General features: G+C 40.6%; 1 non-coding gene across 1 annotated transcript; it reads right to left on the reverse strand.

The window, feature by feature from the left end:
- Nucleotides 1-17,593: 17,593 nt before the first annotated feature.
- Nucleotides 17,594-17,701, reverse strand: LOC130959878 (small nucleolar RNA R71). The gene has a single exon (XR_009078870.1). It is a non-coding gene; the product is annotated as a small nucleolar RNA R71 (small nucleolar RNA).
- Between the last annotated feature and the right edge of the window lie 6,191 nt (nucleotides 17,702-23,892).

The following is a 23,892-nucleotide window of genomic DNA, read 5'->3' on the forward strand; positions in this document are numbered from 1 at the left end:
TTGCCATGGATCCCAGTATGGAGGACATTTTGGAAGTGAGTGAACAGCCACAAGAGTCCTCCAAAGGGCTTCTACTGGCCTACTCTATATAAAGATTCCCGAGTGTTTGTGCTTAATTGCGACAGTTTGCCAAAGATCTGGCAATCTACCTCACAGTTATGCCATGCCTCAACAAGGGATCTTGGAGATTGAATTGTTTGATGTATGGGGCAGTGACTTCATGGGACCTTTCCCACCATCATACTCGAACCTTTATATTCTGGTAGCAGTGGATTATGTATCCAATGGGTGGAGGCTATTGCAACACCCACTATGACACTAAAATATGTTAAAATTCCTCCAGAAACACATCTTCAGCAATTTGGTACCCCTAGAGTATTAATCAGTGATGGGGGCACTCATTTCTGCAATAAACAGCTTTACTCTGCTTTGGTTCGTTATGGAGTCAGCCCAGGGTGGCCACTCCATATCATCCACAGACTAATGGGCAAGCTGAAGTCTCAAATAGAGAACTCAAAAGAATCCTGGAACGGACTGTAATTAACCATAGAAGGGATTGGGCAAGGAGCTTGGATGATGCTCTGTGGGCATATAGAACAGCATTCAGACCCCTATAGGGACCTCCTCCATACCAGCTGGTGTATGGAAAGGCATGTCACTTGCCAGTGGAACTGGAACACAAGGCCTACTGGGCAACCAGATTCCTGAACCTTGATGCCAAGTTAGCTGGAGAAAAACGTTTACTCCAGCTAAATGAGCTAGAGGAATTTAGACTCAATGCTTTCGGAATGCAAAAATATACAAAGAAAAAGCAAAAAGATGGCATGATAAGAAATTGTCATCCAGAGTCTTTGAGCCAGGGCAGAAAGTTCTGCTATTTAATTCTAGGCTCAAATTATTCCCTGGGAAATTAAAATCCCGGTGGAGAGGTCCATATGTAATTACAAGTGTATCACCATATGATACGTAGAGCTTCAGGATAATGACTCTAACAAAAAGTTCATTGTTAATGGACAGAGAATTAAACATTATCTTGAAAGTAACTTCGAGCAAGAATGCTCAAAACTGAGACTTGATTAGAGCTCAGTGGTAGTCCAGCTAAAGACAATAAAAGCGCTTGCTGGGAGGCACCCAGCCATTTACAAAGTTTATTTACTAATTAAATAAATTTTCCTTTTTTTACAGGTATGTGTCCAAGTATCTTCAAAGGGTAAAAATAGCAATTGATTGAATTCACAGAGTTACAGGAAATTTGGAAGCTCACTGGCGTGAAGAAGACAGTAAGAAACATTTTGGGCGTTGAACGCCCAAAAGAAGCACCCACTGGGCGTTCAACGCCAGTAAGGGTAGCCATTTGTCGTTAAACGCTAGAAAGGAGCATCTTCTGGGCGTTGAACGCCAGAAAGAAGCACCTTCTGGGCGTTTAACGCCAAATTGACAACGTCCTGGGCGTTCAGAAAAACGCCCATGACAAGGGCTTCCTGCGTTCAACGCCAGAAAGAGCATCAGCTGGGCGTTGAACGCCCAGGAGAAGCAACATTTGGGCGTTAAACGCCCAAAACATGCAGCGTTTGGGCGTTTAACGCCAGGATGGTGGGGAGGAGGTAAATTCATTTTTCTTCACAAATTTTCTAATTTTTAGATTTCAATTCATGATTTCTTGCATAAACATGTTTTCAAAATATCATCCTTCAATTCCAAAAAATTTTTATCCTAATTTCTAAAAACCCTAATTTCTAAAATCCCTTTTGCAAAAATATCAAATGTATCTTAATTTATAACACAATCTTTTTCCAATCCAAATCTTTTTCAAATCTTTTTCAACTAATCATATCTTTGGATTTCAAAATGCCTCTCCCTCTATTCCTCTCATATCCTTTATTTTGCTTGAGGACAAGCAAACCTCTAAGTTTGGTGTGATTTGCCATGATCACTGAGCTAAAACTCATCAGATCATGGCACCTAAGGGAACAGGAAGTGCAAGGACGTAACTTAAAGGAACTGAAGCATCATAACTCTCTTGAAGGACCAAGCACCCCACAGACTAGAGGAACATCCACTTCCCAAATACAGGTTGTTAAGTTCTAATTTTAAGTTTTAACTCTGTGATAGTATTATTATAGAAATTTACCTTAGAAGTTATATAGGAGTAGTAGTAATTAGCATGTCTATTTTGGTTTTATTTCCAATTAAGTTATAATTTATTTTCTCATCATCATCAACATGAATAAAATAGTAGATTTTTAGAATAAAGACAATTTAATTTTTTCGAGTTCTTAATAAGAAAATTCTAATTATTTATGTGGTGGCAATACTTTTTGTCTTCTGAATGAATGCTTGAACAGTGCATATTTTTTGATATTGAATTTTATGAATGTTAAAATTGTTGGCTCCTGAAAGAATGATGAACAAGAAATGTTATTGATGATCTGAAAAATCATGAAATTGATTCTTGAAGCAAGAAAAAGTAAAAAAAAAATTTCTTGCGAAAAAAAAATTGCCAAAAAGAGAGAAAGAAACAAGAAAAAGCCAATAGCCCTTAAACCAAAGGCAAGGGTAAAAAGGATCCAAGGCTTTGAGCATTAATGGATAGGAGGGCCCAAGGAAATAAATCCAGGCCTAAGCGGCTAAATCAAGCTGTCCCTAACCATGTGCTTGTGGCATGCAGGTCCAAGTGAAAGCTTGAGACTGAGTGGTTAAAGTCGTGATCCAAAGCAAAGAGTGTGCTTAAGAACTCTGGACACCTCTAATTGGGACTCTAGCAAAGCTGAGTCACAATCTGAAAAGGTTCACCCAATTATGTGTCTATGGCATTTATGTATCCGGTGGTAATACTGGAAACAGTGCTTAGGGCCACGGCCAAGACTCATAAAGTAGCTGTGTTCAAGAATCAACATACTAAACTAGGAGAATCAATAATACTATCTGAATTTTGAGTTCCTATGGATGCCAACCATTCTGAATTTCAAAGGATAAAGTGAGATGCCAAACTGTTCAGAAGCAAAAAGCTACTAGTCCCGCTCATCTAATTAGAATATGAGCTTCACTTGAAACTCTGAGATATTATTGTTTCTTAATTTCTTTTCATCCTATTTTGTTCATCGAGTTGCTTGAGGACAAGCAACATTTAAGTTTGGTGTTGTGATGAGCGGATATTTTATACGCTTTTTGGGGGTAATTTCATGTAGATTTTAGTATGTTTTAATTGGTTTTAGTAGAATATTATTAGTTTTCAGGCAAAATCATATTTCTAGACTTTACTATGAGTTTGTGTGTTTTTCTGTGATTTCAGGTATTTTCTGGCTGAAATTGAGGGAGCTGAGCAAAAATCTGAGTTATGCTGAAAAAGGACTGCTGATGCTGTTGGATCCTGACCTCCCTGCACTCGAAATGGATTTTCTGGAGCTACAGGAGTCCAATTTGCGCGCTCTCAACGGCATTGGAAAGTAGACATCCAGGGCTTTCCAGCAATATTATAGTCCATACTTTGCGCAAAGATAGATGACGTAACTTGGCGTTGAACGCCAAGTATATGCTGCTGTCTGGAGTTAAACGCCAGAAACACGTCATGATCCGGAGTTGAACGCCCAAAACACGTTATAACTTGGAGTTCAACTCCAAGAAAAGCCTCAGCTCGTGGATAGCTTTAGTCTCAGCCCCAGCACACACCAAGTGGGCCCCAGAAGTGGATTTCTGCACCAATTATCTTAGTTTATTCATATTCTGTAAACCTAGGTTACTAGTTTACTATTTAAACAACTTTTAGAGACTTATCTTGTACCTCATGACATTTTCAATCCAAATTTTATACACTTTGACGGCATGAGTCTCTAAACTCCATTGTTTGGGGGTGAGGAGCTCTGCAGCGTCTCGATGATTAATGCAATTGTTTCTATTTCACTCAAACGTGTGTATGGTCCGATCTAAGATGTTTTATTCGCGCTTAATTATGAAGGAGGTGATGATCCGTGACACTCATCACCTCCCTCAATCCATGAATGTGTGCCTGACAAACACCTCCGTTCTACATCAGACTGAATGAGCTTCTCTTAGATTCCTTAATCGGAATCTCCGCGGTATAAGCTAGAATTGATGGCGGCCACTCTTGAGAATCCGGAAGGTCTAAACCTTGTCTGTGGTATTCCGAGTAGGATTCAGGATTGAATGACTGTGACGTGCTTCAAACTCGCGATTGCTGGGCGTGACGACAAACGCAAAAGGATCAATGGATCCTATTCCAACATGATCGAGAACCACAGCTGATTAGCCGTGCTGTGACAGAGCATAGGAACGTTTTCACTGAGAGGATGGGAGGTAGCCACTGACATGGTGACACCCTACATACAGCTTGCCGTAGACTGCTTTCAAACAATTGAGTTGAATGCTACATTGCAGAAATTCAGAGGACAAAGCATCTCCAAAACTCCAACATATTTCTCATTACTGCACAACAAGTAACGATTTTATTCTCTTTTATTTTTCCAATCTAATATTCCAACTGATAATTTTAATTAAATATCCTGACTAAGATTAATAAAATAAACATAGCTTGCTTCAAACCAATAATCTCCGTGGGATCGACCCTTACTCATGTAAGGTATTACTTGGACCCAGTGCACTTGCTGGTTAGTTGTACGGATTGCAAATTCGTGCACCATTCACCTCATGATAAGGCCTTCATGTCCAATCACTTCTTTACCAACTTCTTCTAGCTCTTCCCCACTCTTCATGTCACAACTTGGAGGTAATGTGGAACTTGTCTCAACATCCACCTCAATTTCAAGAGGAAAAGATTCCTCAAAAACCAAAGGATCATGTGTTGGTGTGGGATCATCTTCAAGAGGAAGATTTGTTGCTTTCCTCACCTTCTTCTAATTATTCATCATTCATTATATGCTTAGGAGGTTGCGTATTACCCTCCTCAACATCATCTTCAAGTTCAACCGATGAAGTTCAACAACTTCCACAAAATCATCAACAACATCACTTGGTGTGGAAGTGTTCTCAAACTTGGAATTCACCTCTTGCTCAACGTTGCCTAGCTCTTCACCACTTCTTCTTCATTAACATCTTTTCCTCCTCCACTTGTTGCAAGACATACCCCCTCTCCTTGTCCTCATGTGGGATTCTAAAATCTCCTTCATACTCCACTCTTCGGTTGATTTCTCACATTCATCCGTGAGGTGCTTTGCTTGTTGCATGAGTCCCACGAGTCCAGGGTGGCTTTAATTTTGGCAAGGATAGCCTCGATAGCTTTGTGTCTCTTTTGAGCTTCCTCTTGCTGATGAGCGGATAATTTGTACGCTTTTTGGCATTGTTTTTAGTATGTTTTTAGTATCTTTTAGTTAGTTTTTAGTATATTTTTATTAGTTTTTTAATTAAAATTCACTTTTCTGGATTTTACTATGAGTTTGTGTGTTTTTCTGTGATTTCAGAATTTTCTGGCTGAATTGAGGATCTGAGCAAAAATCTGATCCAGAGACTCAAAGGACTGCAGATGCTGTTGGATTCTGACCTCCCTGCACTCGAAGTGGATTTTCTGGAGCTACAGAAGCCCAATTGGCGCGCTTTCAACGGCGTTGGAAAGTAGACATCCTGGGCTTTCCAGCAATATATGATAGTCCATACTTTGCCCAAGATTTGATGGCCAACCGGCGTTCAAAGTCACCTCAAGAATTCCCAGCGTTAAACGCCGGAACTGGCACCTAAATGGGAGTTAAACGCCCAAACAGCATAAAACTGGCGTTTAACTCCAGGAGAGTCTCTACACGAAAATGCTTCATTGCTCAGCCCAAGCACACACCAAGTGGGCCCGGAAGTGGATTTTATGTCATTTACTCATCTTTGTACACCTTAGGCTACTAGTTATCTATAAGTAGGACCTTTTACTATTGTATCTGTAGACTTTGGTAGCTATCTTCGTTTTATGCTATCTTAGATCATTGGGAGGCTGCCATTCGCCATGCCTAGACCTTATGCTTATGTATTTTCAACGGTGGAGTTTCTACACACCATAGATTAAGGTGTGGAGCTCTGCTGTACCTCGAGTATTAATGCAATTACTATTGTTCTTCTATTCAATTCCGCTTGTTCTTTGTCCAAGATATCACTTGTTCTTCACTTGATGAATGTGATGATCCTGACACTCATCATCATTCTCACTCATGAACAAGGTGACTGACAACCACTCTTGTTCTACAAGCATATGAGGCTTAGTGAATATCTCTGGATTCCTGATTGCACGATGCATGGTTGATCGCCTGACAACCGAGTGCTCGCCTGACAAACGAGCCAACCATTCCGTGAGATCAGAGTCTTCGTGGTATAGGCGAGAACTGATGGCGGCATTCAAGAATCCGGAAGTCTAACCTTGTCTGTGGTATTCTGAGTAGGATTCAATGATTGAATGACTGTGACGTGCTTCAAACTCCTGAGGGCGGGGCGTTAGTGACAGACGCAAAAGAATCACTGGATTCTATTCCGGCCTGATTGAGAACCGACAGATGGATAGCCGTGCCGTGACAGGTGCGTTGAACATTTCCAATGAGAGGATGGGAGGTAGCCACTGACAACGGTGAAACCCTTGCATAAGCTTGCCATGGAAAGGAGTAAGAAGGATTGGATGAAGACAGTAGGAAAGCAGAGAGACGGAAGGAAGGCATCTTTATACGCTTATCTGAAGTTCCTACCAATGAATTACATAAGTATCTCTATCTTTATCTTTATGTTATTTTCGTTTATCACCATATCCATTTGAGTCTGCCTGACTGAGATTTACAAGGTGACCATAGCTTGCTTCATACCACAATCTCCGTGGATCGATCCTTACTCACTAAGGTATTACTTGGACGACCCGTGCCTTGCTGGTTAGTTGTGTGAAGTTGTAGTGATCACAATTTCGCGCACCAGTTTTTGGCGCCGTTGCCGGGATTGTTCATGTATGGACAACTGACGGTTCATCTTGTTGCTTAGATTAGGTATTTTTTTTTTTTCGAATTCTTGAAGATGAATTCTAGAGTTTCATGATGATTGTTGAAATCTGGCTGGCTGAGAAGCCATGTCTAATTCCATTGGACCGAGGTTTCAACTTATCATCACAAGAGCTTGATGATCTTTATCAATCTTGCTTTTGGAGCATGATTTGCTAAGGCTTGGCTGGCCTTTGGCCATGTCTAGTGTTTTGGACCGAAGCTTTCTTTGAAAGCTTGGCTGGCTGTGAAGCCATGTCTAATTCCTGGACCGAGTCTTAGACTAGCATTGCACTGATTCCTGGAATTCTCATTAGAATTTTGATACCTTTTTCCACTTAATTTTCGAAAAAACACAAAAAAAATTACAAAATCATAAAAACCAAAAATATTTGATGCTTCTTGCTTAAGTTTAGTGTCTCATCTTAAGTTTGGTGTCAATTGCATGCATTCATTCATGTGTCTTAATGGTCTTCAAGTAATTCTTGATGATTTTCGTGTTCTAATCTTTGAATTCAATTGACTTGAGTGTTTTGTGTGTCTCATATGCATTCACATTAGTGTCAGTAGTATACAAACTGCTAAGTTTGGTGTCTTGCATGCATTGTTATTTCATTCTTGTTGCATTTTGATTATTAAAAACCCAAAAATTTTTTAATTTGTCTTTTCAAGTCAATGATACAGAGAATTGAAGATTCGAACATACTGCAGAGGAATTATACAGAAAAAGCTGGGCATTCAAAATGCCCAGTGAAGAAGACAGACTGGCGTTTAAACGCCAGCCAGGGTACCTGGTTGGGCGTTTAACGCCCAAAAAGGGTGCATTTTGGGCGTTAACGCCAGAATGTATACCATTCTGGGCGTTTAACGCCAGATGTGCTAGGGGAAGATTTTGTTTTCAAATCAATTTTTTTTCAAGTTTTCAAAGTTTTTCAAAATCAAATCTTTTTCAAATCATATCTTTTCAATCAAATGTTTTCAAAATCAATTTCTTTCCTTTTTCAAAGATACTTACTAACAATTAATGATTTGATTGAACATCTCAAATTTGTTGCCTTTTCTGTTGAAAAGGTTTAATGTTTGAATCATATCTTTTCTTGTTAGGCAAGTCACTAATTTTCAAAATCAAATTTTTTTTTTCAAATTTGTTTTCAAATCATATCTTCTCAATCACATCTCTTTAAAACTAATCATATCTTCTTAACCTCATCTTTTTCAAAATAGTTTTCAATCAAATCTTTTTGATTTCTAATCCAATTTCTTTTTCAAAAATCACTTGATTTCTTTCTTACTTTTATTTTCGAAAATCAATTAAGTGTTTTTCAAATGTTTTCAAAATCTTTTTAATTGAATTTTTGAAAATCTTCTTCCTCTCTCCCACATCCTTCTATTTATGGAGTACTACTCCTTCTTAATGCACAATTCGAACTCTATCTAATCAAGTTCGAATTCTTCTACCTTCTTTTCTTCTATTTTTCTTTTCCTCTGACACCTCAAGGAATCTCTATACTGTGACATAGAGGATTCCACATTTTCTTTTTCTCTTCTCTTTCATATGAGCAGGAGCAGAGACAAAGGCATTCTTGTTGAAGCTGACCCTGAACCTGAGAGAACCTTGAAGCGAAAGCTAAGAGAAGCCAAGGCACAACTCTCTTTAGAGGACCTGACCGAATTCTTCAAAGAAGAAGAACACATGGCAGCCGAAAACAACACCAATGCCAACAATGCAAGGAAGGTGCTGGGTGACTTTACTGCACCTACTCCCAACTTCTATGGGAGAAGCATCTCTATCCCTGCCATTGGAGCAAACAACTTTGAGCTTAAGCCTCAATTAGTTTCTCTAATGCAACAGAATTGCAAATTCCATGGACTTCCAATGGAAGATCCTCATCAGTTTTTAGCTGAGTTCTTGCAAATCTGTGACACAGTCAAGACTAATGGGGTTGACCCTGAGGTCTACAGACTGATGCTATTCCCTTTTGCTGTAAGAGACAGAGCTAGAATATGGTTGGACTCACAACCTAAAGATAGCCTGGACTCTTGGGAAAAGCTAGTCATGCCTTCTTGGCAAAGTTCTTTCCACCTCAAAATGGAGTAAGCTTAGAGTGGAAGTCCAAACCTTCAGACAGAAGGATGGAGAATCCCTCTATGAAGCTTGGGAAGATACAAACAATTAATCAGAAGATGTCCCTCAGACATGCTTTCTGAATGGAGCATCATAGGTATCTTCTATGATGGTCTCTCTGAACTATCCAATGTCTTTGGATAGCTCTGCTGGAGGATCTCTTCATTTGAAGAAGACGCCTACAGAGGCTCAAGAGCTAATTGAAATGGTTGCAAATAACCAATTCATGTACACTTCTGAAAGAAATCCTGTGAACAATGGGACTAGTCAGAAGAAAGGAGTTCTTGAGATTGACACTCTGAATACCATACTGGCTCAGAACAAGATATTGACTCAACAAGTCAATTTGATTTCTCAAAGTCTGTCTGGAATGCAAAATGCACCTGGCAGTACTAAGGAAGCTTCATCTGAGGAAGAAGCTTATGATCCTGAGAACCCTTCATGGAAGAGGTGAATTACCTAGGAGAACCCTATGGAAACACCTATAATTCTTCATGGAGAAATCACCCAAATTTCTCATGGAAGAATCAAGAGAGACCTCAACAAGGTTTCAATAACAATAATGGTGGAAGAAACAGGCTTGGCAATAACAAGCCTTTTCCATCATCTTCTCAGCAACAGACAGAGAGTTCTAAGCAGAATACCTCTGACTTAGCAACAATGGTCTCTGATCTAATCAAAACCACTCAAATTTTCATGAATGAAACAAGGTCCTCCATCAGAAATTTGGAAGGACAAGTGGGTCAGCTGAGCAAGAAAGTTACTGAACTTCCTCCTAGCACTCTCCCAAGTAATACAGAAGAAAATCCAAAAGGAGAGTGCAAAGCCATAACCATGGCCGAATATGGAGAGAAAAGAGAGGAGGTGGACGCCACTGAGGAAGACCTCAATGGGCGTGCACCAACCTCCTCTGAGTTCCCCAATGAGGAACCATGGAATCTGAGGCTCAAAATGAGACCATAGAGATTCCATTGGACTTACTTCTGCCTTTCATGAGCTCTGATGAGTATTCTTCCTCTGAAGAGATGAGTATGTCACTGAAGAACAAGTTGCTAAATATCTTGGAGCAATCGTGAAGCTAAATGACAAGTTATTTGGAAATGAGGCTTGGGAAGATGAATCTCCCTTGCTCACCAAAGAACTGGATGACTTGTCTAGGCAGAAATTACCTCAAAAGACAAGATCCTGGGAAGTTTTCCATACCTTGTACCATAGGCACCATGACCTGCAAGAAGGCCCTGTGTGACTTAGGGTCAAGTGTGAACCTCATGCCTCTCTCTGTAATGGAGAAGCTAGGGATCTTTGAGGTACAAGCTGCAAGAATCTCATTGGAGATGGCAGACAACTCAAGAAAACAAGCTCATGGACTTGTAGAGAATGTTTTGGTAAAAGTTGAAGACCATTACATCCCTACTGATTTCATAGTCCTAGAGACTGGGAAGTGCATGGATGAATCCATCATCCTTGGCAGACCCTTCCTAGCCACAGCAAAGGCTGTGATTGATGTTGATAGAGGTGAACTAATCATTCAAGTGAATGAAGAATCCTTTGTGTTTAAGGCTCAAGGATATCCCTCTGTCACCATGGAGATGAAGCTTGAAGAGCTTCCCTCAAATCAGAGACAAATAGAGCCCCCAAAGTCAAACTCTAAGTTTGGTGTTGGGAGGCCACAACCAAACTCTAAGTTTGGTGTTGAACCCCCACATTCAAACTCTAAGTTTGGTGTTGGGAGGTTCCCACATTGCTCTGAGTATCTGTGAGCTCAATGAGAGCCATCTGTCAAGCTACTGACATTAAAGAAGCGCTTGTTGGGAGGCAACCCAATGATTATATTTTATATTTTCTTTTGTTATTTTATGTTTTTTTTGTAGGTTGATGATCATAAGAAGTTACAAAATCAATGAAAAAGCAAAAACAAAATGAAAACAGGAAGAAAAACAGCACACCCTGGAGGAAGATGTTGCTGGCGTTCAAACGCCAGTAAGCCTAGCAGTTGGGCGTTTAACGCCCAGTCTGGCACCATTCTGGGCGTTTAACGCCAGAAAGGGGCACCAGACTGGCGTTAAACGCCAGAAAAGGGCAAGAACCTGGCGTTAAACGCCAGGAATGGGCATCAGCCCGGCGTTTAACGCCAGAAATAGCTCAAACGTGATTTTGAGCAACTTTTGGTGCAGGGATGACTTTTCCTTGACACCACAGGATCTGTGGACCCCACAGGACCCCCACCTACCCCACCACCACCCTCTCTCTTCTTCCCCCATTCACCAATCACCTCAATACCTCTTCCCCAAAAACCCCTCACCTATCAAATCCCATCTTTCTCTTCACCACTCACATCCATCCTTCATAAATCCCCACCAACCTCACCCTTCAAATTCAAACCACTTTCCCTCCCAAACCCACCCATACATGGCCGAACTCCATCTCCCTCTCTACTATAAATACCCTTCTTCACTTCTTCATTTTCACACAACCTAAACACCACTTCTCCCCTTCTTTGGCCGAATACACTAAGCCATTCCCTTTTCCCTCATTTCTTCTTCTTCTACTCTCTTCTTTCTTCTTTTGCTCGAGGACGAGCAAACCTTTTAAGTTTGGTGTGGTAAAAGCGTTGCCTTTTCATTTTCCATAACCATTTATGGCATCCAAGGCCGGAGAAACCTCTAGAAAGAGGAAAGGGAAGGCAAAAGCTTCCACCTCCGAGTCATGGGAGATGGATAGATTCATCTCAAGGGTGCATCAAGACCACTTCTATGAAGTTGTGGCCTTAAAGAAGGTGATCCCCGAGGTCCCCTTTTCACTCAAAAAGGGTGAATATCCGGAGATCCGCCATGAGATCCGAAGAAGAGGTTGGGAAGTACTTACCAACCCCAGTCAACAAGTCGGAATCTTGATGGTTCAAGAGTTCTATGCCAATGCATGGATCACAAAGAACCATGATCAAAGTATGAACCCGGATCCAAAGAATTATCTTACTATGGTTCGGGAGAAATACTTGGATTTTAGTCCGGAAAGTGTAAGGTTGGCGTTCAACTTGCCTATGATGCAAGGAGATGAACATCCTTACACAAGAAGGGTCAACTTTGATCAAAGGTTGGACCAAGTCCTCACAGTTATATGTGAAGAGGGCGCACAATGGAAGAGAGATTCAAGAGGCAAGCCGGTTCAATTGAGAAGGCATGACCTCAAGCCCATGGCTAGAGGATGGTTAGAGTTCATTCAACGCTCAATCATTCCCACTAGCAACCGGTCTGAAGTTACTCTAGACCGAGCCATCATGATTCATAGCATCATGATTGGAGAAGAAGTGGAAGTTCATGAGGTTATAGCCCAAGAACTCTATAAAGTGGCGGACAAGCCTTCCACCTTGGCAAGGCTAGCCTTTCCTCATCTCATTTGTCACCTCTGTTATTCATTGGAGTTGACATAGAAGGAGATACCCCCATTGATGAGGACAAGCCCATCACCAAGAAAAGGATGGAGTACACAAGAGACCCCTCTCATCATGAGATCCCTGAGATATCTCAAGGGATGCACTTTCCTCCACAAGACTATTGGGAGCAACTGAACACCTCCCTAGGAGAATTAAGTTTCAACATGGGACAACTAAGGGTGGAGCACCAAGAACATGCCATCCTCCTCCATGAAATTAGAGAAGATCAAAGAATCATGAGAGATAAGCAACAAAGACAAGGAAGAGACATTGAGGAGCTCAAGCACTCCATAGGATCTTCAAGAGAAAGAAAGAGCCGCCATCACTAAGGTGGACCCGTTCTTTAATCTCCTTGTTCTTTATTTTTCTGTTTTTCGAATTTAGTGCTTATGTTTGTCTATGTTTGTGTCTTATGATCATTAGTGTCTTAGTGTCTATGCCTTAAAGTTATGAATGTCCTATGAATCCATCACCTTTCTTGAATAAAAACGTGCTTAATTGAAAAGGAAAGAATTGCATGAATTCTGAATTTTATAATAGTTTAATTATTTTGATGTGGTGGCATTACTTCTGTTCTCTGAATGTATGCTTAAACAGTGCATATGTCTTTTGAATTTGTGGTTCATGAATGTTAAAATTGTTGGCTCTTGAAAGAATGATGAAAAAGAAGACATGTTACTGAGGATCTGAAAAATCATAAAAATGATTCTTGAAGCAAGAAAAAGCAGTGAATACAAAAAAAAAAGGAAAAAAGAAGGAGAAAAATGAAAAAAATAGAAAGAAAAGAAAAAAAAAGAATAAATTTGTGATCCAAGGCAATAAGAGTGTGCTTAAGAACCCTGGACACCTCTAATTGGGGACTTTAGCAAAGCTGAGTCACAATCTGAAAAGGTTCACCCAATTATGTGTCTGTGGCATGTATGTATCCGGTGGTAATACTGGAAGACAGAGTGCTTTGGGCCACGGCCAAGACTCATAAAGTAGCTGTGTTCAAGAATCATCATACTTAACTAGGAGAATCAATAACACTATCTGGATTCTGAGTTCCTAAAGAAGCCAATCATTCTGAATTTCAAAGGATAGAGTGAGATGCCAAAACTATTCAGAGGCAAAAAGCTAAAAGCCCCGCTCATCTAATTAATACTGATCTTCATAGATGTTTTGGAGTTCATTGCATTTTCTCTTCTTTTTATCTTATTTGATTTTCAGTTGCTTGGGGACAAGCAACAATTTAAGTTTGGTGTTGTGATGAGCGGATAATTTGTACGCTTTTTGGCATTGTTTTTAGTATGTTTTTAGTATCTTTTAGTTAGTTTTTAGTATATTTTTATTAGTTTTTAATTAAAATTCACTTTTTTGGACTTTACTATGAGTTTGTGTGTTTTTCTGTGATTTCAGGTATTTTCTGGCTGAAATTGAGGGATCTGAGCAAAAATCTGATCCAGAGACTCAAAAGGACTGCAGATGCTGTTGGATTCTGACCTCCCTGCACTTGAAGTGGATTTTCTGGAGCTACAGAAGCCTAATTGGCGCGCTCTCAACGGCGTTGCAAAGTAGACATCCTGGGCTTTCCAGCAATATATGATAGTCCATACTTTGCCCAAGATTTGATGGCCCAAACCGGCGTTCAAAGTCACCTCAAGAAATTCCAGCGTTAAACGCCGGAACTGGCACCTAAATGGGAGTTAAACGCCCAAACAGGCATAAAAACTGGCGTTTAACTCCAAGGAGAGTCTCTACACGAAAATGCTTCATTGCTCAGCCCAAGCACACACCAAGTGGGCCCGGAAGTGGATTTTTATGTCATTTACTCATCTTTGTACACCTTAGGCTACTAGTTATCTATAAGTAGGACCTTTTACTATTGTATCTGTAGACTTTGGTAGCTATCTTCGTTTTATGCTATCTTAGATCATTGGGAGGCTGGCCATTCGGCCATGCCTAGACCTTATGCTTATGTATTTTCAACGGTGGAGTTTCTACACACCATAGATTAAGGTGTGGAGCTCTGCTGTACCTCGAGTATTAATGCAATTACTATTGTTCTTCTATTCAATTCCGCTTGTTCTTTGTCCAAGATATCACTTGTTCTTCAACTTGATGAATGTGATGATCCGTGACACTCATCATCATTCTCACTCATGAACAAGGTGACTGACAACCACTCTTGTTCTACAAGCATATGAGGCTTAGTGAATATCTCTTGGATTCCTGATTGCACGATGCATGGTTGATCGCCTGACAACCGAGTGCTCGCCTGACAAACGAGCCAACCATTCCGTGAGATCAGAGTCTTCGTGGTATAGGCGAGAACTGATGGCGGCATTCAAGAGAATCCGGAAGGTCTAACCTTGTCTGTGGTATTCTGAGTAGGATTCAATGATTGAATGACTGTGACGTGCTTCAAACTCCTGAGGGCGGGGCGTTAGTGACAGACGCAAAAGAATCACTGGATTCTATTCCGGCCTGATTGAGAACCGACAGATGGATAGCCGTGCCGTGACAGGGTGCGTTGAACATTTCCAATGAGAGGATGGGAGGTAGCCACTGACAACGGTGAAACCCTTGCATAAGCTTGCCATGGAAAGGAGTAAGAAGGATTGGATGAAGACAGTAGGAAAGCAAAGAGACGGAAGGGAAGGCATCTTTATACGCTTATCTGAAGTTCCTACCAATGAATTACATAAGTATCTCTATCTTTATCTTTATGTTATTTTCGTTTATCACCATATCCATTTGAGTCTGCCTGACTGAGATTTACAAGGTGACCATAGCTTGCTTCATACCAACAATCTCCGTGGGATCGACCCTTACTCACGTAAGGTATTACTTGGACGACCCAGTGCACTTGCTGGTTAGTTGTGTGAAGTTGTAGTGATCACAATTTCGCGCACCAAGTTTTTGGCGCCGTTGCCGGGGATTGTTCATGTATGGACAACTGACGGTTCATCTTGTTGCTTAGATTAGGTATTTTTTTTCGAAATTCTTGAAGATGAATTCTAGAGTTTCATGATGATTTGTTGAAATCTGGCTGGCTGAGAAGCCATGTCTAATTCCATTGGACCGAGGTTTTAACTTATCATCACAAGAGCTTGATGATCTTTATCAATCTTGCTTTTGGAGCAGTGATTTGCTAAGGCTTGGCTGGCCTTTGGCCATGTCTAGTGTTTTGGACCGAAGCTTTCTTTGAAAGCTTGGCTGGCTGTGAAGCCATGTCTAATTCCTGGACCGGAGTCTTAGACTAGCATTGCACTGATTCCTGGAATTCTCATTAAGAATTTTGATACCTTTTTCCACTTAATTTTCGAAAAACACAAAAAAAATTACAAAATCATAAAAACCAAAAATATTTGATGCTTCTTGCTTAAGTTTAGTGTCTCATCTTAAGTTTGGTGTCAATTGCATGCATTCATTCATGTGTCTTAATGGTCTTCAAGTAATTCTTGATGATTTTCGTGTTCTAATCTTTGAATTCAATTGACTTGAGTGTTTTGTGTGTCTCATATGCATTCACATTAGTGTCAGTAGTATACAAACTGCTAAGTTTGGTGTCTTGCATGCATTGTTATTTCATTCTTGTTGCATTTTGATTATTAAAAACCCAAAAATATTTTTAATTTGTGTCTTTTCAAGTCAATGATACAGAGAATTGAAGATTCAGAACATACTGCAGAGGAATTATACAGAAAAAGCTGGGCATTCAAAATGCCCAGTGAAGAAGACAGACTGGCGTTTAAACGCCAGCCAGGGTACCTGGTTGGGCGTTTAACGCCCAAAAAGGGTGCATTTTGGGCGTTAAACGCCAGAATGTATACCATTCTGGGCGTTTAACGCCAGGATGGTGCTAGGGGGAAGATTTTGTTTTCAAATCAATTTTTTTTCAAGTTTTCAAAGTTTTTCAAAATCAAATCTTTTCAAATCATATCTTTTCAATCAAATGTTTTCAAAATCAATTTCTTTCCTTTTTCAAAGATACTTACTAACAATTAATGATTTGATTGAACATCTCAAATTTGTTGCCTTTTCTGTTGAGAAAGGTTTAATGTTTGAATCATATCTTTTCTTGTTAGGCAAGTCACTAATTTTCAAAATCAAATTTTTTTTTTCAAATTTGTTTTCAAATCATATCTTCTCAATCACATCTCTTTAAAACTAATCATATCTTCTTAACCTCATCTTTTTCAAAATAGTTTTCAATCAAATCTTTTTGATTTCTAATCCCAATTTCTTTTTCAAAAATCACTTGATTTCTTTCTTACTTTTATTTTCGAAAATCAATTAAGTGTTTTTCAAAATGTTTTCAAAATCTTTTTAATTGAATTTTTGAAAATCTTCTTCCTCTCCTCCCACATCCTTCTATTTATGGAGTACTACTCCTTCTTAATGCACAATTCGAACTCTATCTAATCAAGTTCGAATTCTTCTACCTTCTTTTCTTCTATTTTTCTTTTCCTCTGACACCTCAAGGAATCTCTATACTGTGACATAGAGGATTCCACATTTTCTTTTTCTCTTCTCTTTCATATGAGCAGGAGCAGAGACAAAGGCATTCTTGTTGAAGCTGACCCTGAACCTGAGAGAACCTTGAAGCGAAAGCTAAGAGAAGCCAAGGCACAACTCTCTTTAGAGGACCTGACCGAATTCTTCAAAGAAGAAGAACACATGGCAGCCGAAAACAACACCAATGCCAACAATGCAAGGAAGGTGCTGGGTGACTTTACTGCACCTACTCCCAACTTCTATGGGAGAAGCATCTCTATCCCTGCCATTGGAGCAAACAACTTTGAGCTTAAGCCTCAATTAGTTTCTCTAATGCAACAGAATTGCAAATTCCATGGACTTCCAATGGAAGATCCTCATCAGTTTTTAGCTGAGTTCTTGCAAATCTGTGACACAGTCAAGACTAATGGGGTTGACCCTGAGGTCTACAGACTGATGCTATTCCCTTTTGCTGTAAGAGACAGAGCTAGAATATGGTTGGACTCACAACCTAAAGATAGCCTGGACTCTTGGGAAAAGCTAGTCAATGCCTTCTTGGCAAAGTTCTTTCCACCTCAAAAATGGAGTAAGCTTAGAGTGGAAGTCCAAACCTTCAGACAGAAGGATGGAGAATCCCTCTATGAAGCTTGGGAAAGATACAAACAATTAATCAGAAGATGTCCCTCAGACATGCTTTCTGAATGGAGCATCATAGGTATCTTCTATGATGGTCTCTCTGAACTATCCAAGATGTCTTTGGATAGCTCTGCTGGAGGATCTCTTCATTTGAAGAAGACGCCTACAGAGGCTCAAGAGCTAATTGAAATGGTTGCAAATAACCAATTCATGTACACTTCTGAAAGAAATCCTGTGAACAATGGGACTAGTCAGAAGAAAGGAGTTCTTGAGATTGACACTCTGAATACCATACTGGCTCAGAACAAGATATTGACTCAACAAGTCAATTTGATTTCTCAAAGTCTGTCTGGAATGCAAAATGCACCTGGCAGTACTAAGGAAGCTTCATCTGAGGAAGAAGCTTATGATCCTGAGAACCCTTCAATGGAAGAGGTGAATTACCTAGGAGAACCCTATGGAAACACCTATAATTCTTCATGGAGAAATCACCCAAATTTCTCATGGAAGAATCAAGAGAGACCTCAACAAGGTTTCAATAACAATAATGGTGGAAGAAACAGGCTTGGCAATAACAAGCCTTTTCCATCATCTTCTCAGCAACAGACAGAGAGTTCTAAGCAGAATACCTCTGACTTAGCAACAATGGTCTCTGATCTAATCAAAACCACTCAAAGTTTCATGAATGAAACAAGGTCCTCCATCAGAAATTTGGAAGGACAAGTGGGTCAGCTGAGCAAGAAAGTTACTGAACTTCCTCCTAGCACTCTCCCAAGTAATACAGAAGAAAATCCAAAAGGAGAGTGCAAAGCCATAACCATGGCCGAATATGGAGAGAAAAGAGAGGAGGTGGACGCCACTGAGGAAGACCTCAATGGGCGTGCACCAACCTCCTCTGAGTTCCCCAATGAGGAACCATGGGAATCTGAGGCTCAAAATGAGACCATAGAGATTCCATTGGACTTACTTCTGCCTTTCATGAGCTCTGATGAGTATTCTTCCTCTGAAGAGGATGAGTATGTCACTGAAGAACAAGTTGCTAAATATCTTGGAGCAATCGTGAAGCTAAATGACAAGTTATTTGGAAATGAGGCTTGGGAAGATGAATCTCCCTTGCTCACCAAAGAACTGGATGACTTGTCTAGGCAGAAATTACCTCAAAAGAGACAAGATCCTGGGAAGTTTTCCATACCTTGTACCATAGGCACCATGACCTGCAAGAAGGCCCTGTGTGACTTAGGGTCAAGTGTGAACCTCATGCCTCTCTCTGTAATGGAGAAGCTAGGGATCTTTGAGGTACAAGCTGCAAGAATCTCATTGGAGATGGCAGACAACTCAAGAAAACAAGCTCATGGACTTGTAGAGAATGTTTTGGTAAAAGTTGAAGACCATTACATCCCTACTGATTTCATAGTCCTAGAGACTGGGAAGTGCATGGATGAATCCATCATCCTTGGCAGACCCTTCCTAGCCACAGCAAAGGCTGTGATTGATGTTGATAGAGGTGAACTAATCATTCAAGTGAATGAAGAATCCTTTGTGTTTAAGGCTCAAGGATATCCCTCTGTCACCATGGAGATGAAGCTTGAAGAGCTTCCCTCAAATCAGAGACAAATAGAGCCCCCAAAGTCAAACTCTAAGTTTGGTGTTGGGAGGCCACAACCAAACTCTAAGTTTGGTGTTGAACCCCCACATTCAAACTCTAAGTTTGGTGTTGGGAGGTTCCCACATTGCTCTGAGTATCTGTGAGGCTCAATGAGAGCCATCTGTCAAGCTACTGACATTAAAGAAGCGCTTGTTGGGAGGCAACCCAATGATTATATTTTATATATTTTCTTTTGTTATTTTATGTTTTTTTTGTAGGTTGATGATCATAAGAAGTTACAAAATCAATGAAAAAAGCAAAAACAAAATGAAAAACAGGAAGAAAAACAGCACACCCTGGAGGAAGATGTTGCTGGCGTTCAAACGCCAGTAAGCCTAGCAGTTGGGCGTTTAACGCCCAGTCTGGCACCATTCTGGGCGTTTAACGCCAGAAAGGGGCACCAGACTGGCGTTAAACGCCAGAAAAGGGCAAGAACCTGGCGTTAAACGCCAGGAATGGGCATCAGCCCGGCGTTTAACGCCAGAAATAGCTCAAAACGTGATTTTGAGCAACTTTTGGTGCAGGGATGACTTTTCCTTGACACCACAGGATCTGTGGACCCCACAGGACCCCCACCTACCCACCACCACCCTCTCTCTTCTTCCCCATTCACCAATCACCTCAATACCTCTTCCCCAAAAACCCCTCACCTATCAAATCCCATCTTTCTCTTCACCACTCACATCCATCCTTCATAAATCCCCACCAACCTCACCCTTCAAATTCAAACCACTTTCCCTCCCAAACCCACCCATACATGGCCGAACTCCATCTCCCCTCTCTACTATAAATACCCTTCTTCACTTCTTCATTTTCACACAACCTAAACACCACTTCTCCCCCTTCTTTGGCCGAATACACTAAGCCATTCCCTTTTCCCTCATTTCTTCTTCTTCTACTCTCTTCTTTCTTCTTTTGCTCGAGGACGAGCAAACCTTTTAAGTTTGGTGTGGTAAAGCGTTGCCTTTTCATTTTCCATAACCATTTATGGCATCCAAGGCCGGAGAAACCTCTAGAAAGAGGAAAGGGAAGGCAAAAGCTTCCACCTCCGAGTCATGGGAGATGGATAGATTCATCTCAAGGGTGCATCAAGACCACTTCTATGAAGTTGTGGCCTTAAAGAAGGTGATCCCCGAGGTCCCCTTTTCACTCAAAAAGGGTGAATATCCGGAGATCCGCCATGAGATCCGAAGAAGAGGTTGGGAAGTACTTACCAACCCCAGTCAACAAGTCGGAATCTTGATGGTTCAAGAGTTCTATGCCAATGCATGGATCACAAAGAACCATGATCAAAGTATGAACCCGGATCCAAAGAATTATCTTACTATGGTTCGGGGGAAATACTTGGATTTTAGTCCGGAAAGTGTAAGGTTGGCGTTCAACTTGCCTATGATGCAAGGAGATGAACATCCTTACACAAGAAGGGTCAACTTTGATCAAAGGTTGGACCAAGTCCTCACAGTTATATGTGAAGAGGGCGCACAATGGAAGAGAGATTCAAGAGGCAAGCCGGTTCAATTGAGAAGGCATGACCTCAAGCCCATGGCTAGAGGATGGTTAGAGTTCATTCAACGCTCAATCATTCCCACTAGCAACCGGTCTGAAGTTACTCTAGACCGAGCCATCATGATTCATAGCATCATGATTGGAGAAGAAGTGGAAGTTCATGAGGTTATAGCCCAAGAACTCTATAAAGTGGCGGACAAGCCTTCCACCTTGGCAAGGCTAGCCTTTCCTCATCTCATTTGTCACCTCTGTTATTCAGTTGGAGTTGACATAGAAGGAGATACCCCCATTGATGAGGACAAGCCCATCACCAAGAAAAGGATGGAGTACACAAGAGACCCCTCTCATCATGAGATCCCTGAGATATCTCAAGGGATGCACTTTCCTCCACAAGACTATTGGGAGCAACTGAACACCTCCCTAGGAGAATTAAGTTTCAACATGGGACAACTAAGGGTGGAGCACCAAGAACATGCCATCCTCCTCCATGAAATTAGAGAAGATCAAAGAATCATGAGAGATAAGCAACAAAGACAAGGAAGAGACATTGAGGAGCTCAAGCACTCCATAGGATCTTCAAGAGAAAGAAAGAGCCGCCATCACTAAGGTGGACCCGTTCTTTAATCTCCTTGTTCTTTATTTTTCTGTTTTTCGAATTTTAGTGCTTATGTTTGTCTATGTTTGTGTCTTATGATCATTAGTGTCTTAGTGTCTATGCCTTAAAGTTATGAATGTCCTATGAATCCATCACCTTTCTTGAATAAAAACGTGCTTAATTGAAAAGGAAAGAATTGCATGAATTCTGAATTTTATAATAGTTTAATTATTTTGATGTGGTGGCATTACTTCTGTTCTCTGAATGTATGCTTAAACAGTGCATATGTCTTTTGAATTTGTGGTTCATGAATGTTAAAATTGTTGGCTCTTGAAAGAATGATGAAAAAGAAGACATGTTACTGAGGATCTGAAAAATCATAAAAATGATTCTTGAAGCAAGAAAAAGCAGTGAATACAAAAAAAAAAGGAAAAAAGAAGGAGAAAAATGAAAAAAATAGAAAGAAAAGAAAAAAAAAAGAATAAATTTGTGATCCAAGGCAATAAGAGTGTGCTTAAGAACCCTGGACACCTCTAATTGGGGACTTTAGCAAAGCTGAGTCACAATCTGAAAAGGTTCACCCAATTATGTGTCTGTGGCATGTATGTATCCGGTGGTAATACTGGAAGACAGAGTGCTTTGGGCCACGGCCAAGACTCATAAAGTAGCTGTGTTCAAGAATCATCATACTTAACTAGGAGAATCAATAACACTATCTGGATTCTGAGTTCCTAAAGAAGCCAATCATTCTGAATTTCAAAGGATAGAGTGAGATGCCAAAACTATTCAGAGGCAAAAAGCTAAAAGCCCCGCTCATCTAATTAATACTGATCTTCATAGATGTTTTTGGAGTTCATTGCATTTTCTCTTCTTTTTATCTTATTTGATTTTCAGTTGCTTGGGGACAAGCAACAATTTAAGTTTGGTGTTGTGATGAGCGGATAATTTGTACGCTTTTTGGCATTGTTTTTAGTATGTTTTTAGTATCTTTTAGTTAGTTTTTAGTATATTTTTATTAGTTTTAATTAAAATTCACTTTTTTGGACTTTACTATGAGTTTGTGTGTTTTTCTGTGATTTCAGGTATTTTCTGGCTGAAATTGAGGGATCTGAGCAAAAATCTGATCCAGAGACTCAAAAGGACTGCAGATGCTGTTGGATTCTGACCTCCCTGCACTTGAAGTAGATTTTCTGGGGCTACAGAAGCCTAATTGGCGCGCTCTCAACGGCGTTGCAAAGTAGACATCCTGGGCTTTCCAGCAATATATGATAGTCCATACTTTGCCCAAGATTTGATGGCCCAAACCGGCGTTCAAAGTCACCTCAAGAAATTCCAGCGTTAAACGCCGGAACTGGCACCTAAATGGGAGTTAAACGCCCAAACAGGCATAAAAACTGGCGTTTAACTCCAAGGAGAGTCTCTACACGAAAATGCTTCATTGCTCAGCCCAAGCACACACCAAGTGGGCCCGGAAGTGGATTTTTATGTCATTTACTCATCTTTGTACACCTTAGGCTACTAGTTATCTATAAGTAGGACCTTTTACTATTGTATCTGTAGACTTTGGTAGCTATCTTCGTTTTATGCTATCTTAGATCATTGGGAGGCTGGCCATTCGGCCATGCCTAGACCTTATGCTTATGTATTTTCAACGGTGGAGTTTCTACACACCATAGATTAAGGTGTGGAGCTCTGCTGTACCTCGAGTATTAATGCAATTACTGTTGTTCTTCTATTCAATTCCGCTTGTTCTTTGTCCAAGATATCACTTGTTCTTCAACTTGATGAATGTGATGATCCGTGACACTCATCATCATTCTCACTCATGAACAAGGTGACTGACAACCACTCTTGTTCTACAAGCATATGAGGCTTAGTGAATATCTCTTGGATTCCTGATTGCACGATGCATGGTTGATCGCCTGACAACCGAGTGCTCGCCTGACAAACGAGCCAACCATTCCGTGAGATCAGAGTCTTCATGGTATAGGCGAGAACTGATGGCGGCATTCAAGAGAATCCGGAAGGTCTAACCTTGTCTGTGGTATTCTGAGTAGGATTCAATGATTGAATGACTGTGACGTGCTTCAAACTCCTGAGGGCGGGGCGTTAGTGACAGACGCAAAAGAATCACTGGATTCTATTCCGGCCTGATTGAGAACCGACAGATGGATAGCCGTGCCGTGACAGGGTGCGTTGAACATTTCCAATGAGAGGATGGGAGGTAGCCACTGACAACGGTGAAACCCTTGCATAAGCTTGCCATGGAAAGGAGTAAGAAGGATTGGATGAAGACAGTAGGAAAGCAGAGAGACGGAAGGGAAGGCATCTTCATACGCTTATCTGAAGTTCCTACCAATGAATTACATAAGTATCTCTATCTTTATCTTTATGTTATTTTCGTTTATCACCATATCCATTTGAGTCTGCCTGACTGAGATTTACAAGGTGACCATAGCTTGCTTCATACCAACAATCTCTGTGGGATCGACCCTTACTCACGTA

The sequence above is a fragment of the Arachis stenosperma genome, unplaced genomic scaffold, assembly GCF_014773155.1.
Source record: "Arachis stenosperma cultivar V10309 unplaced genomic scaffold, arast.V10309.gnm1.PFL2 arast.V10309.gnm1.Scaffold_100025, whole genome shotgun sequence".
NCBI lineage: Eukaryota > Viridiplantae > Streptophyta > Magnoliopsida > Fabales > Fabaceae > Arachis > Arachis stenosperma.